Source organism: Crocuta crocuta, unplaced genomic scaffold, assembly GCF_008692635.1.
Source record: "Crocuta crocuta isolate KB4526 unplaced genomic scaffold, BGI_CrCroc_1.0 scaffold36, whole genome shotgun sequence".
NCBI lineage: Eukaryota > Metazoa > Chordata > Mammalia > Carnivora > Hyaenidae > Crocuta > Crocuta crocuta.
In genome coordinates, this window is record NW_027532203.1 from 8,737,996 (window position 1) to 8,755,020 (window position 17,025).

General features: G+C 44.1%; 1 protein-coding gene across 1 annotated transcript in view; it reads right to left on the bottom strand.

Annotated features, from left to right (window-relative positions):
* LOC144242711 (uncharacterized) overlaps nucleotides 1-14,311 on the bottom strand; it is a 53,710-nt gene extending 39,399 nt beyond the window's left edge. The window contains exon 1 of the transcript XR_013338432.1: nucleotides 14,144-14,311. The gene's annotated coding sequence lies outside the window, so the exon portion shown is untranslated. The remainder of the gene's footprint in view (nucleotides 1-14,143) is intronic.
* Nucleotides 14,312-17,025: the final 2,714 nt, after the last annotated feature.

Here is a 17,025-nt window from a genome sequence, read left to right on the forward strand (position 1 = left end):
TGTCGCCAAGATGCCAACATAATCTGTCCCTGACTCTACTCCCCCTCACAGGAAGTTCAACTAACAACTAGTCATAAGCAAGACACCACTGAGAGAATCCTAGACCCTGGGAGAGTGCCTGAAGCACCTGCTGCATCAGAGACCAAAAGAGATCTCATTAGAAGGGTAAAAAGAACAGTTCTACTCTGACCTCATTGTCTCTCCCCAAGGCTGGCACAGCAACATGCTGAGAGGTCTCCCCTGAGCCTACGGTCCCTCCAGGGGAAAGAAAGAGCCCAGAGTGTACATCCAGCTCCCCCAGCATTGTGGGTCGCCTCTTGGGAGCCTCTAGTTGGACTAACCCAACAGGGGTTGTGGAGGATTCCAGAAGGCTCAACTATGGGAGACCTGATTGTAGTAGAAAATGAGGAATGGCACCAAAAACCAGCACTCAGATTTATTAAACCAAATTCCTACTGCAGCACCCAAGAAGCAGTTCCAACCATCAGCTCTGCCTGTGCAGGGCCAAGCCGATAGCACAGTCTGACCAGGAAACTCAGCCGGGGACAGGTTTGCCTGACAGTAGGGTCCTCAGACAATGAGCTCTGCAAGCCCTGTGAACTGTCCTGCCCCACACAGGCACAGGTGGCCGGAACTCCCAGGCCTTCCAGATCAGGCTTTCTGAATGCAGCCTATTGCTGAATACAGCCCTCAGTCCGCTCAATCAGAGGGCCTAACCACTGCACACAGGAACTCGCACGTTCACCCAACAGCCCTGCTTACAGTGGCTCTTGAACAGACAGCACAGCTTGTGGCTTTCCCCATCTGCAGAGCAAAACCAGTAGCCCCATCTGGCCAGGGAAATCAGTGCACAGTCTTGCCAAATTCAGGTTCACAAATAATGAGCTGCATAGCCCCTGAGGCCCATCCTGCTGCCCCACCAGTGCAAGGGAGCGATTTCATAGTGCAATATATTGCTGAGTAAGTACCCAGTCCTGAGTGTCTAGTAAGTCTGACCAGAGAACCCAGGCAAATGCAGAGCCTATCCTACAGCCTCACTTGGGCAGGGAACCAAGCCAGCAGTCCTATCTAAGTGTTCTCAGCCAGGAGTAGATAGACCCCCCCCCCGCCACCTCAAACCTTGGGCAGTGGCCTCCAAACCAGGTCCCATCTGCCCAAAGATGTTATCAGCAGACATGTCTAATAACCTATACTGAGCTGACTGGTCTCTGCCGAAGTGAATCTAAAGTCTAAAAGAGGAAACTGCTCACTCAAATGCACAGATAACCCGGTATAAAGAATCAAGTATGCTGAAATATCAGGTGATCATGACACCACCAAAGAAAACTAATTAAGCTCTGATAGCTAATACTAAAAAAAAAAGAGAGATCTATGAGCTGTGAAAGAATTCAGAATAGTCCTCCTAAACCTGAGTGAGCTAAAAGAACACACAGAAAGAACATCACTAAACATAATTAGGAAAACAATTCATGAAGTTCAATAAAAAGAAATGCTCACCAAACAAAAAAAGCCTGCAACATAAATCCTAGAGCTGAAAAATGCAGTGACTGATGAATTCAATAGAGACTTTCAAAAGTAGACTCAACCCAAAGAAATGCAAAGCAATCACTGAGAAAATATGACATCTGAAATCAGAGGAGCAGAAGGAAAAAAGAATGAAAAAAAGTGAAGAAAGCCTATGGTATGTATACAACACAATCAAAAGAAACAATATCTGCATTATTGAAATGCCAGAAGAGAAAGAGAAAGGGATAGAAAACATATTTAAAGCAGTAATAGCTAAGAACGTTTCAAACTTCAGGAGAGAAATGGACATCCAGATCAATGAGGTCCAAAGAACCCCAAATAAATTGAACACGAATCGGGCTACACCAAGACACATTATAACTGTCAAAGTGAAAGACAGAAAAATAATTCTGAAGGCAACATGAAAACAAGGGAAGTTTCATACAAAAAACCTCCATAAGAGTATTGGTGCATTTATCAACAGAAACTTTTCAGACTAGGAAAGAATGGGATGATATATCAAAGAATGTTGAAAGAAAAAAAAAATCTTTAAACCAAGAATTTTATACCCAGCAGAGCTGTCCTTCAGAAATGAAAGAAAGATAAAGATTCTCCTTAACAAAAGCTGAGGACGTTCATCCAACACTGTAGCTGTGTTACAAGAAATGTTAAAGGGAGTTCTTTGAGTAGAAGTAAAAGGACACTAATAAAATTAGTAATATAAAACTCACTGGAATTGGTAAATATATATAGTCAAAGTTAGATTCTATAATATGGAATTGTGGTGTGTAATTCACTTACAACTCTAGATTAAAAGTTAAAACAAACATAGTTAAAATATCCTTAACTACAACAATCTGTTATTGACTACACAGTATCAAAAATACATGAACCTTAGCATCATAACTTTAATTGTGAAGGGGAGCAGAAGTAAAAGTTTAAAGTTTAGGAATGTCACTGAAGTCCTTTTCAACTTAAAAAAGGGTGTTATAATTTTAAGATACTTTATTTAAGCCTCAAGGTAACCTCAAGGGAAGAACCTGTAGTAATTACACAAAAGAATATGATAAAGAAGTCCAAGTCTACTGATACCAAAAGATATCAAACACACACAAAAAAAAAGCAGGATAAGAAACAAAGAATAATGGATCTACAAAACAGTCAGAAAACAATGAATAAAATGGCAATAGTCCTTAGTTATCAATAATTACCTAAATATAAATGGATTAAATTCTCTAATTAAAAGACATAGATGGCTGAATTGATTTAAAAAACAAAAACAGAAAACAAGACCCAATGATATGCTTCCTATAAGAGACTCACCTTAACCTTAAAGATATATATATATAGACCAAAAGTACAGGGATAAACAGTATTTTAAGAAAATAGTAACCAAACACACACACACACACACACACACACACACACACAAAATCCCACCCCAAAATACCCCAAAATAGGAGTAGCTATGTTTGTATCAGACAAAATAAACTTCAAACTAAAAATAGTAAAAGGAGGAAAAGGTCATTATAATAAAGGGGCCAAACCATGAAGAAGCTATAAATATTCATGCACTCCACATCAGATTGTCTAAATACACAAAGCAAAAACTAAGAGAGCTAAAAGGAGAAATAAACAGCAATACAATAATAGTTGAGGACATTAAGCTGCCACTTTTTTTAATTAATTTTTAACATTTATTCATTTTTTGAGAGAAGGAGAGGGAGAGAGAGAGAGGGAGAGAGGGAGGGAGGGAGGGAGAGAGAGAGAGANATAAGGACACTGAGATCCCACTTTCGACAATGGATAGATCATCCAGGTACAGAATCAATAAGGAAACAGATTTGCACAGTGCTATAGATCAAATGGACTTAACAGACACATACAGAACATTCTATCTAACAACAACAGAATATACATTCTTTTCAAGTGTACATGGAACATTTCTTAGGACAGACCGTATGTTATACCACAAACAAATCTCAGAAAACTCAAAAGGACTAAAGTCAGACTGAGTATCTTCTCTGATCACTGTGGTATGGAACTAAAAATCAGTAACAGGAAGAAAACTGAAAAATTCACAAATACGTGGAAAATAAGCAACAATGTCCTCAACAACCAAGAAATCAAAAAAGAAATTTAAGGAGAAATAAAAAAAGTATCTTGAGACAAAACAAAGTAGAAACACAACATACTAAAACTTGATGGGATGTAGCAAATTAATTCCTCCAAGAAGAAGAACAAAACAAGGGTGCCTAGTCTTAACCATTCCTTTTTTTTTTTTANCCCAGGCGCCCCTCCTATTCAGCACAGTACTGGCAGTCCTAGCCAGAGCAATCAGGCAAGAAAAAAGAAGTAAAAGGCATCAGAATTGGAAATGAAGAAGTACAAGCATCTCTGTAAATGACATGATTTTATACAGAAAAAACCCTAACGATTCCACCCAAAAACTGTTGGATCTAAATCAACAAACTTAGTGAAGTTACAGCATACAAAATAACATTTTTAAAAAAGTAGCATTGGGGAACCTGGCTGGCTTGGTTGGTTGAACGTCTGACTTCAGCTCAGGTCATGATCTTCGTTCATGGGTTCGAGCCCTGCCTGGCACTCTGTGCTGATACCTTAGGGCCTGGGGCCTGCTTTGGGTTCTGTGTCTCCCTCTCCCTCTACCCCACACTCTGTCTCAAAAAAAAAAAAAAAAGAAAAAACAAAACATTAAAAAAATTTTTAAAAAGTAGCATTTCTATATGCTAACAACAAATAAGTTGAAAAAAAAATAAAGAGAACCACCCCATTTATAATAGTATCAAAAACAATACTTAGGAATAAATTTAACCAAGGAGGTAAAAGATCTCTCTGAAAACCACAAGACACTGATGAAAGAAATCGAAGAAGATGCTAGTAAGTGGAAAGGTAACCTGTGCTCAAGGATTGAAAGAATTAATATTTTTTAAATGTCTACACTACCAAAAGCTATCTGTAGATTCAATGCAATCCCTATCAAGATTCCATAGCATTTTTTATAGAAGTAGAAAAAAGCAATTCTAAACGATTCTAAAATTCTAAAATTTATAGGTAATCACAAAAGATCCCAAGTTACCAAGCAACCCCGAGAAAGGACCAAGCAGAAAGCATCACAGTTCCAGATTTCAAGGTATACTACAAAGCTAATCAAAAACAGTATGTTACTAGCAAGAACCATACACACAGACCAATAAATTCAGAGCCCAGAAGTAAACCCAAGCATATGAGAATTTGACATGGGAGCCAAGCATCCTCAATGAAAAAAAGACAGTCTCTTCAATAATTGGAGCTGTGAAAACTGGACATTCATGTGTAAAAGAATGATATGAGACCTCCGTCATACATGACTCAAAAATTAATCCAAAATGGATCAAAGACCTAAACGCAAGATATGAAACCATAACACTCCTAGAAGAAAACACAGGAAAAAACTCCTTGACGTGGGTCTTGGCAATGATTTTTTGGATATGATCCCTAAAGCATAAGCAACAAATTAAAAAATAAACAAGTGGGACTACATCACACTAAAAAGCTTCTAAAGTAGATGGCTCAGTTGGTTAGAGGACTGACTTTGGCTCAGGTCATCTCATGGTTCATGAGCTTGAGCCCCACATCCAGTTCTCTGCTGTCAGCACAGAGCCCATTTCAGATTCTCTGCCCCCCCCCCCGCCCCTCCCCTGCTTATGCTCGCTTGTGCCCTGTCTCTCAAAAATAAACATTAAATAGGGGTGCCTGAGTGGCTCAGTCGGTTAAGCGTCTGACTTCAGCTCAGGTCATGAATTCAGAGTTTGTGGGTTCGAGCCCCGCGTCCAGCTCTGTGCTAGCTCAGAGCCTGAAGCCTGTTTTGGATTCTGCGTCTCCCTCTCTGACCCTCCCCTGCTCACGCTGTCTCTCTCTCTCTCAGAAATAAATAAAACATTCAAAAAAAACTCATTAAATAAATAATGAAAACAAAAAGCTCCTGAAATACAAAAACCAACAGCAAAGAAACAAAATCAACAAAATAAGAAGACTATAACTTATAGAGTCAAAATGAAAATCATATATATATCTGCTAAGGGGTCAATATTCAAAATATACAGGGAATGCATACAACTCCACAGTAAGTAATAAGTAAATAATTTAAAAATAGGCAAAGGACCTGAGTAGACTTTTGTCCAGTGACAACATACAAATAGCCAACAGGTACATTACAAGCTGCTTAACGCCACTAATCAGGGAAATACACTTTAAAACCACAGTGAGATATCCCCTCTCGCCTGTGAGAATGGCTAGCATCAAAGACAAGAGATAACAAATGCTGGCGTACAGATGAAGGAAAGGGAGTCCTTGCGCGCTGTTGGCAGGACTGTAATGATGCAGCCACATGGAAAACAGTATGCAGGGTCCTCAAAAAATTAAAAGTAGAACTACCATATGACCCAGCAATCCCACTTCTGAGTATGTATCTGAAGAAAACAAAAACACTATGTCAGAGATATCCACACCCACATGTTCATAACAACCTTATTTACAATAGCCAAGACAGAGAGAGAATCTAAGTGTCTGCTGATGGACGGATGAATGGATAAAGAAGTTATGTATTGTGTGTGTATACATACATGTGTATATATATACACAATGGAATATTATTCATCCATAAAAATGTGGAAATCCTGCTATTTGCAACAATGTGGATGGACCCCGAGGGCATCATGCTAAGTGAAATAAGTCAGAGAAACACAAAACTGTATGATCTCATTTATATGTGGAATCTAATAACAAAGAGAAAACCCAAAGTCATTAAAAAAAAAAAAAGATTTGTGGTGACCACAGGCAGAGTTCAGGGGAGGGGGAACTGGACGAAGGTTGTCTAAAAATACAAACTTCCAGTTACAAATAACTACAAGGGATGTCAGGTGCAACATGAAGACTATAGTGAACACTGCTGTGTGATATGTATGAAAGTGTTAAGAGAATGGGGAGTCTGGGTGGCTCAGTCAGTTGAGCATCCAACTCTTGATTTCAGTTCAGGTCATGATCTCACAGTTGTGAAATCGAGCCTGGCACCATGCTATCTGGGATTCTTTCTCTCTCTCCCCTTCTCTGCTCCTCCCCTACCCATACTCTCTGTTAAAAAAAAAAAAAAAAAAAAAAAGTGTTCAGAGTAAATCCTAAGAGTTCTCATCAAGAGGAAACAATGTACTCTATTATTTTCTATCTATATGAAATGATGGCCATTAACTAAACTTATTTTGGTGATCATATGTAAGTGAAATCATTACACTGTACACTTCAACTTATATGGTACTATATGTCAATTATCAACTCATTAAAACTGTAAAAAAGAAAAAGAAGATACACGTAAGGCAAAATAACACATGAAGAGATGCTTGGCATTATTTTTCATTAGGGAAATGCACAAGGAAGGATTGTACAGGAATATGAGAAAACTTTTTGGGGTGATGGACATGTTCACTATCTTGACTGTGGTGGTGGTTTGACAGGCATATAAATATGTTAAAACATACCAAACTGCACACTTTAAATATGTGTCTCTGTTACATATCATTTATACTTCAAAAGAAGCTGTTTTAAAGAAATAAATAGGAAGTGATGTTTGGAAATGGAATTATCTTTTCACTTAAAAAAGTTTAAAGGTTTGAACCATAGGAATATTTTATCTACTCCAAAAATGAAATAAAAAATCAAAATTCTTTTTAAGCCAAAAAACAGTAATTAGAGTTCATATTTTTCTTGCTATAAATCCTCTCAAAGCGAGACTCTCCCTAACCTACAAATTTCCCACTAGCCTAGTAACCCTGAGCTCTTTACTTGGCCCTTCTGGATGACTGAGCATCCAAAGAGATGGTAGCTTCCTGTTCATGGCTATAGACTGAAAGGTATGTTTTGTTAGGCCATTTATATGGAGACATTTTCTTTGTCCTCAGAAGAGTCTGAGTAACAGCTTAAGGACACGTCAAATAAGCAGAAGCTCTAACAGAATTTAAAAGAACATTTCATGTTAAAAGACATGTATATATAACATACATAATTTGAAGCTAAATATGACTTGTATATTTAAAAAACTATATATATCAAAGACCAGTGTAGATTTGCCTCCATGCTATCCAATCATCAGCTAAAATGATCTCAGTAAATAAGATGCTTAGGAAGAAATAACTCTCATAGTTTTTCCATCATTAGGAATTGGGCCTCAAAACTTGAATAAAATTAGAATCCAGCTGTTTACAATAAATAAAAGAGGAAGAGGATCTAACATGGAGAGAAATCCAAACCTCTGACCATGCTTCCTGGTTAAAAACCCACAGTGTGCCTGTCAAATGCAGGATGTAAGTCACTCACTCCAGATAACTTGTTTATGATCTCCAGCTGGGAGCGCTCATCAATGCTCCATTGGCCTCTGATGCTATTAAACAGCAGCAGCCATTCCGGAAGTGCCACCATAGCCCTGGAATGCCTCCCTGTTTCTTTCTCACCATAGGATGAAAGATACTGGATCTGACTTGTGAAGTCAACATGGGCGGGCCCTTAAGCAATTTTCATCAGCAATCAATTCTCCCAGGTGCTGAGAATCAACCTATAAAAATAGAGGTCTGAAACCAAAGGCCCTTGGGCTCACTAAACCATAGAAATTGACGAGAAGCCAATCCCAGTGGGGAGTTCCAGGCAAGGCTTTGCTGGGGCTGATGCTCCAGCACAAGGGAGACAGCACAGAGGAAAGGGCTCTCAGGCTGGCTCCCTGAAGAGAGGCCCCGCAGAGCTTTTAAAGAGCCTTAGGTGGGAAAAGGGTGACATGCACACAGAGAGGTGGGGAATTTTCGGCTCTGGTGCCCTTAAAGGTCCTGCTTCTTCGCGCATTGCATGTCTACTTAGCATGTTAAATCTCTACCCATGGGCAGGATTTTTATTATAATGAGGGAGAAAGTCAGCACTGGGATTCATCATGCCACAGACTGGTTTGGCTCAGTCTTTGCCAGTCTCTGTAGTAAGCACCTTCCTTTCAGTAAGCATCTCCCTTTTGCCATTCCTGCAAGATACACTACTCAAGAGGCAGTTTTAGTCTTTTGCTTTTTTTTCCTTCCTCATGGAGGCAGCCAAGGAACCCTGGATTTAGCAGTCAGGGTGGAGGGGACCTCTTCCATCTCAATCCCCACTCCAAGTGTTGTGACCCTCCTTGTTCCTATGCAGAAGGGGCCGAATGTCTCATCTTAAGAAACTGCTTCCTGCTGAGTGGGGGCTGTTGTCCCTCGCCTACCCTGCAGGGTCTTGCTGACTGTTCTAATGACTTATAAGGACTGGGATCCGCCTCTACTGGTGCAGGTTGGAATCCATCCACCACCATTAACTTGACTTAGAATTGCTGAGGCTTAGAAGACACAAAGTCTACCAGGAGGTTAGAAACACAGGACCCACAAAGTGATAGCAATAAAATGGCCACTAAAGGCCCAAGGAAAGGCAAGAACCAAGCCAGCATTTGGTAGATCCCCTTGAATAGAGTCCCAGGTGGTTTGGGCAGCGGGGTTGTTAAAATTATGCAGCCACGGGGCCTGCTGGAGGGTGACGTCAGCCTTCGGTTCCACCTGTCCGGAAACATTAATGAAGGAACAAGATGTATCTGCAACAGCACCTATTCCTCCTTGTTCAGCGGGCACATAATCCAAGGCTAACTGGTGATCTGAGACCACAGAAACCACAGTATCTAATGATGTTGTGTGTGTATGAAGCCACTCATTTTTGTATAAAACCCTGCCCTGTTTCAGCCACTACCAGGGACACAGCGTATGACAGTCCTGTTGTCCCATCAAGGAAGCAGGCAAGGCAACTACTCGGGCAATCAGCAGACACACTGCGCATCTAGACCTTCATGGTGATAGCTGAGTGCTCCAGGGGTCATGGGACAATACTCGAATATCCTCGGGGTGAGGGTGGGGAGCGATACACCCCGCAGTCCAATGACCACTGGTATGGCTGGCATCAAGGTATTTATCTGACTGCTCTCCCCTTCCCCTCCACCATTCCCAGGACCATCATTCCTTTAGCTAAACATCAGAGTCCTGGGTGGGGCTGGTTCTGAGGGACCCAAGGATGGGTGGTTAGGGGGCAGCCCAAAACAGTACTTGTCACGGCCTCTGTGGTTTTCAGCGTTGGCACTCCAGGACGCCTGTGACCCTGTGTAACAGCCTGGGTAACACCACTACTGAGACCGTATCTTCTGGCTCTCATGCCGTGTCCCACCTGCATATGGCGACTGCACATAAAGTGGGACGGGGCTCAGGGGCAGGGCTAACTACCTCTTGCTGGACAGGTGCGATTCATGGCACTGCGCATGCAGGTTCCTCTAGCCGTCTGGCTGCAGATGGGGGGGGCCTGCGAAAGGCACAAGAGGGGTTTTGAGGAGGGAAACCCGGGATCTACACTGGCACACCAGGTCGTGGCTGGTGGGTTAAGCATTTCGTTATCAGGTTAACGGGTGTTGGGTGCATGTGGAAGACTGGGTTTGAATGCTCTTACTGGCTCTGTAAATGGGTGTTTTTGGACCTGGAACTATTCCGGGGGGTAACCCCACCAGACTCTGCCTCTGTCATTACAGACCTCGAAGGCCTCCTCCACCAAGTTTGACAGGAGTCCAAACCCCGCCTCCAGCTGCTGCGTTTTCTCCTAACACCTGGGACAGACAGGGTAACAAAGAGCATGGCAAGCAACACCCTTTCTTCTGCGCACCCCAGGTCTGCGTCAGCACTTTCTGAATGTCTGTTACCCAGCTCAGAGAGACTGCCAGGTTGTCATCCTTCCCTTGGGTAACCTCTCTCTAACCTTATAATTTACCAGTGTTATTATATACCTTTTCATCCCTGCGGACAAACAAGTGATAGAATTCTAGTTTGGTCAATATTGTCCAGAGTCTCAGCAGGGGACCTGTTTTGGAACCGCTTCACCACGTACCCAGTAGACTTGGTGGTGAGGATGAGAAGTTACTAGACCGTATGCACACTCTCCAGCCTTTCTCGTGACGCGATCTCTTTCATCAGGGATGCGACAGTGTGCTAGAATGACATCGATATCCTGCCAGGTCAGCGAGAACATCAGCCCCCGACTGACAAACTCATCCCTAAACTTATCAGGATTTTCCGAAAATCTACCAAACCTTCCTCTGCATGTCCCCAGATCTCTCACAGAGAAAGAGACATGTACTCTAGTAACTGCCCCAATCTCATCAACTACCTCCCAAAGGGGATAAAGCCCCTGGGCATGGTGGTGAGGTTAAGGAGGGAACTAGTATAGATGGAGCCTGACTGGAGCCCCATCGGGGATAGTGCTGGGAGCTCCAGTGTGGGGGTTCTGGTTCTTTAGGAGCCTGACTAGGGTAAGATGGGGCTTAGGGGCTGAAGAGGGTGTTGGAGCAGGAGAATGAGAGGGATCAGCTGGGACCTGAATGGAGATGGTTTGGCAGTGGCTGGAAGGGAAGAGCCATGAGCAAATCTGGCTCTGAATCCTTTGGAAGTCGGGTAGAAGCGGAGGCCACACATACATCCCACGAGTCCTGCTAGCCTGGGTCTTGGTACAGCTTCATACAGGTCTGTATATAAGGGTTCTCTCTCCAGTTTTGAGAACACTTACAAAACCGATCCAATTGGAAAATAGAATTTGTTTTTAAGTTTAAGTTTTGAGAGAAAGAGAGCAAGGCAGGGGCAGAGAGAGAGGGAGAGAGAGAATCCCAAGCAGGCTCTTCGATGAGAGCAGAGAACCATGACTTGGGGCTCGATTCCACCAACCACGAGATCCTGACCTGGGCTGAAATCATGAGTTGGACGCCTAACCGACTGAGCCACCCAGGTAGCCATTTCTTTTGATCACCCAAAGTGTACTGGGGCCAGGCTGAGTTACAAATGAAAACTAATTTGGGGGCGCCTGGGTGGCTTAGTCGGTTAAGCGTCCGACTTTCGCTTAGGTCATGATCTCGCGGTTCGTGGNATGAAGAATGCAACCCGGGGGGAAGTCTTTTGGAATCTTCTGAGCATTTCCCATATTTACAAATAAGGCTGGTGTCCTGCTTTCATTAGTCCCCCATCAGAGGGAGCCAGCTTCAACCACGGCCTGAGAGGCACTTGCGTGGTGCGAGGCAGGCCTCTCCCGCCTCTGCAAGCTAGTTACTGGCCAGAGGGAGCGCTTCTCACAGGCTGAGAGGAGCTGGGCTGAAGCTGTCTGGTAGCCACCCCACATAGTAGAAAGAGGGGAAAGAGCGTGGAAAAGATGAGGAAGGTTAAAGGAGGACGGAAGGAAACTGGGAAGAAAGGGAAAAGGGAACTGCATTCCCTAAATGAGAGTAGGCGGAACCCCGGATGCTGGAGACAGACATAGCACAGTGACACTGAAGCAGATGGCATCCCACTGCTCTAATGGGTCCCAGACCCTCTCCCAGAGCGGGAGAAAGATCCCCTAGGATTCCTTCGTGGTCCCCAAAGAAGTAAGATACTGAATCAGGCTCCTGTGCTCTCTACGCAATAGAAATTGACAAGAGACCAAATAGGAGTCTGCTCTGTCTCAATGGGGACTCATCTTAACGGTTTCATTACAAAATGGTTCTGCTGAGCCAAACTGTATAATAAATAAGGCAGTCTACGGAAATCCTATAGGAGGTTTCCAGCTACCATCAGCCTTGAGAACTTCCCCCTACCTTCAGCTTCCTTGTTTAAATTTTGTGTGACCAACACAAAAATGTATGCTTACTGGAGAGTTTAATAAAGGTAACACTAAGTAATATTTCTAAAGGAAGCATTTTGGTTCAAGTTTCTGGAAACCTTGCAGCAAGATTTCATCACGGCAAACAACTTCTGTAAAGGTGAACCCAGAAGAGGTTTGTTTGTTTTTTAAGTTTATTTATTTTGACAGAGAGAGCAAGCAGTGCACGCGAGTGAGCAAGCAGGGGAGGGGTACAGAGAGAGAGAGAGAAACCCAAACACTGTCAGCACAGAGCCCGACTCTGACTCCGGAGGACTGAGACCTGAGCTGAAATCAAGAGTCGAACACTCAACCAACTGAGACACCCAGGCGCCCCGCCCGCCCAGAAGAGCTTTTTTAAATTGACCGGATTTGTCTAAGACTCGGATATTTCTCAGGATTTTGTGGCGTGGGGTGAGAATACTTTCAGGACCTGTTCCCATAGCAAGAAATGAAAAAATTAAAAACCTGACAAACTAAGATATCATCAGCTGGGCCTGAGAGCCCTGGAGACCCTCTAGATCCCCAACTCCCGTCAAACTGATAAACTGATAGTCCCTCAGACTAACCTGGAGGTTAGCTTTTCCCCCATAGCTTTCAGAGAACACAACTCTCCTTTGAAAGCTTCCCAGCTCCTTCTCCATTTCACCCTGTCTTCACCTTTCTTAAAGGCTCTTCCAAATTCCACATTATACTCAAGACAACTCCGTGGAAAAACTAGCCCAAGCTGATGTTAATTATGTTTTAGGCAGAAATGGTAGGCTAGAGCCCACACAGCCTGGTGAGTCCACTGGGGCACCGGGGTGGATCCTGAGAGCAAAGGGAAATCATGGAAGGCTGCTAGGCAGAGTATGAAATGGTTGGGTGTTTTATTTTTCTTTTAAGTGTTCTCCAGGGCTGGAATGGAGAGCTGTGAGGCTCCAGGAGACAGGCAGAGGGTTGGCAGGAGAGAGGATACAACTTGCATTGTCCTAGAAGGAAGGCATAGGTGTTGGATAGAAAAGTTTGAGGGATGTAAGGCAGGACTATCAGGCAGCTACTATTTAATAGCATGAAGCAAGAAACAGGCCATTTGCAGAGAGCTGGGCCAGTGAGAAGGGTCTGCAGATTCAGAGACAACCTAGAATACTGAATTCCTGAGACGTTCAGCAACTGGAGAGGGTGAGGGTGCAAATAGGGCAGGTCTCTCAGCAGTTTGGTTGAAGGCTTGAAGATGTGATTTGTGCAGAATCGCGAAACAAGAAATTAACAATGATTATTAATACCGTTTCTATCCTAACTCAGAAGGCTTACTGGCACATAGGAGGCATCTTTGCATACTTGATCGCCTATCAACCTCACAACAGCCTTTCCAGAAGATCATCACTTTACAATGGAAAAATCTGTGGCTCACAGAGGTGAGGGAACCTGGTCAGAGTGACGGAAGCAGAAGATAGAATCCTGTATCCTATGCATGTAGCTGGCTTCAGAGCCCCAGCGGCAGTTATCATTATTCACCATCCTTACAGGGTAAGCATCCAGCAGACTTTTAAAATGATTTCACTCTTTTTTTTTTTAATTTGTTTTAGGGGGAGATTACAGATTAGGTGCTTATAAACCAGTTCACAAACATCAAGGAGCCTGGAAATCGCAGAAGTAAACTAACGAGCAAACCTAAGTGCTTAAACTTTACAACGAGAAGGCAAGTTACGTTTACAATTCCTTAAACTAACAGTTGCATCTTCATGACAACTCCTACTTTTTGTTTGCAGTTGCAGCTGGTTTTAGGTAAAACAGATTTTTGGATGGCTTGACATCACGCTAAGGAATTGAACACTGGGCCTCCTCTCCCCCCGCTCCGCCCCCCGTTCCCGGCCTAGGGGACGAGTAAAGGAGCCTTAGAGATGCTTACAGTGTTGTCTGTCTCTGGAGACTGTCTTGAGAAGCAAATCGCTAGGTGCAGGAGCGAACTCTCTAGACGTCTGCGGACTGCTAGGAGAGAGCCGGAAGCACAGCTCTTCCGCTACAAGCGCGAGCCCGGGAGCTTCTCCGCACACCTGGGGGTGCGGCGCGCAGCCGAAAGGCGGGACCACGTGAGCTAGAAGCGGAAGTGGCCGGGGACAACATGGCGGCGCCGGCATCGCGCGCCCTGAGTTCAAGCAGGCGGTCCGCTACGGTGGCCCATGAGAGCCATTACAGAATTAGGGCAACGACTAGCGTTCCGCACCTGGTGGAGTGAAGTGTAAATCAGCCCAGACTGGGATGACCCTGAGCCCTGAGTGGCCCCAGAGGCGGGTCATCAAGGACCACTAGAAAGAGGTGCCCCCAAAGGGCCAGAGTCGCATCAGGAGACAGAGGGACAATACTTTTCATTTATTTCATTTCATTCATTCAGTTCTGTCCTTGGAAGTTACCCTTTCAGGGATACTGTAAGGAAAGTTCTGCTTTCAGAGGGAGGTTGGACTGAATGAGACTGTCGGCCAAACACCTAGTGAATAAAGGGCAGTCCAGATGACAATTTCTTAGAGCCACCGGACAGGAGCCAGATGCAGCCAGCCTGCAGTGAGGAAGCTGGGGGAATACCCCACCTCACTCTCCTCCCTCCGCTCTCCCGCCCGTGCTCCCCTCCAGCTGTATCTGACCTGAAGTCAGAGAGCCTGTTGATGCGTCCCCCATTAGTCAGCCCCTGGAGACCCAGAGCGAGGTGAAGAGGAGAAATTCATCTGGCTGGACTGTGACAAGCAGCCCCTTGAATGGTTCCCAGTGAGCCCCACCTCCTGCTATTCGCCTCCTTGTGTAACCCTCTCCCGTGTTGTACTGCGTTGGCTTGTGTGACCAGTAGGAGAAAAGCAGAAATGATGAAATGTGATGAAATGTTACCTCCTTAATCAGATTACAACAGCCATTTTCGCTTCGGTTTTGGCCTCTGTGGGAGGCAGCTTTCTAAGATGGCCGCCTGGATCCTCACCTCCTAATGGTCATGCCTGGTGTAAAACCCTGTGTTACAGTGTAGGCTGGACCAAGTGACTGGATCCTAACAAGCAGAATATGGTGAATGTTAAGAATGTCACTTTTGGGAGTCGGCTACAGAAGACGGTGCCTTCCGTCTTGTTTGCTTGCCCTGATGAAGCAAGCTGCCTGGTGAAGAGGGCCATATGGCAAAGAACTGAGGTCAATAGACCATGAGGAACTGAACCCTGCCAACGCTCACCTGAGTGAGTGTGGAAGAAGATCCATCCCACGTGAGACTTAAGAATCTTAAATTATGATGACTGCAGCCCCAGCTGACACCTTGATTGCAGCCTGTTGAGAGACCCAGAGCCAGAATCCTCCGCTAAGCCTTGCCCAGCTTCCTGGTCCACAGAAATGAGTAGCCAAATGTTGTTAGTTTGAGGGTAATTTATTATACAATGATGGGCAATTAACACAGCTCCTCTCTCTCTGATCACTTGCTTTGGGGGAAGTCAGCTGTCCTATCATTAGAAGCGCTATGGGGAGCCCATCTGGACAAGAATGGAGGCTTTCTGCCCACAGACATATGAGTGAGCTCGAGGTGGATGTTCACCTAGCTGCACTTCAGAAGACGGCAGCCCCTGCCCACAGCTTGATTCAGGAGACCCCAAGTTCCAACCCCCAGCGAAGCCACTCCTGGAATTCCTGGCTCTCAGAAACTGTGTGTGTTGTTTTAAGCTCCCAAGGTTTGAGGTAATTCGCTTTGCAGCAACAGATCACTAATATTTGTGTGGGCAAACAGAAAAAGGTAGCAAAGAGGGAAAGGGAAAGTCCATGAAATTGGGTGAAATACTCTTGAAGAAAAGTATTTGGTTCATATTCTCCATAGAGTCTAAACCTATGCATGGAGTTATTTTTAGTTTCTTTTATAGCAAAAATAAGTTTTCCTCTGACTCAAGGACAAACTCTGATATTCCACTCGACGGAGAATGATGATGTTAGCTACCCTTTATTTAGTATCTATTATGCACTGGGTGGTGAACTTCTATTGTATATGTGTGTGTATATATATATATATGTATATATATATATATATATACACACACATATATATATGGAAATTGAAGCATAGACAGGTTAGGTGATTTACCCCAAGGCACAGTTAGTAAAAGGCAGAACCAGAATTCCAGCCAGGTTTGAAGCCCTAGTTCTTTCCACATTATTATGGCCTCCCTAAGAGTGATCCTTATAACTTTATATAAAAATATTCATAATCCAGGGGCGCCTGGGTGGCTTAGTCGGTTAAGCGTCCGACTTTCGCTTAGGTCATGATCTCATGGTTCGTGGGTTCGAACCCTGCGTCGGGCTCTGTGCTGACAGCCAGCTCAGAGCCTGGAGCCTGTTTCAGTCTGTGTCTCCCTCTCTCTCTGACCCTCCCCTGCTCACGCTGTCTCTCTCTCCTAGAAATAAAAAAAAAAAATTCATAATCCAAATCATAAATACAGAAGTACTGTACGTGCATCCATTTAAGTTAGAAGGTTAAAGCATCTTTATATCTAACAACAGGCAACGCATGTGAGATAGGGCTACTCTTCTCCCTCACCCTCATCCGCACCTCGTGGCTAGCGCTCAATACATTTGATGATAACATTAATTCCACAGGCATTTCAACACTTGGGGATACGGAACGAAATTTTTGGTCTGATTTCCAATTGGGCGATTCGGCAGGGAAAGCAGGCAGGTGAAGACCGAAGGGAAAGGATTGCAGCCCCTCCCAGGGATCCCCGGTCGAAGCCTCCAGGGCGTTCCCAAGTGAGCAGAGCCTGAGAGCCCCAAGAGCTC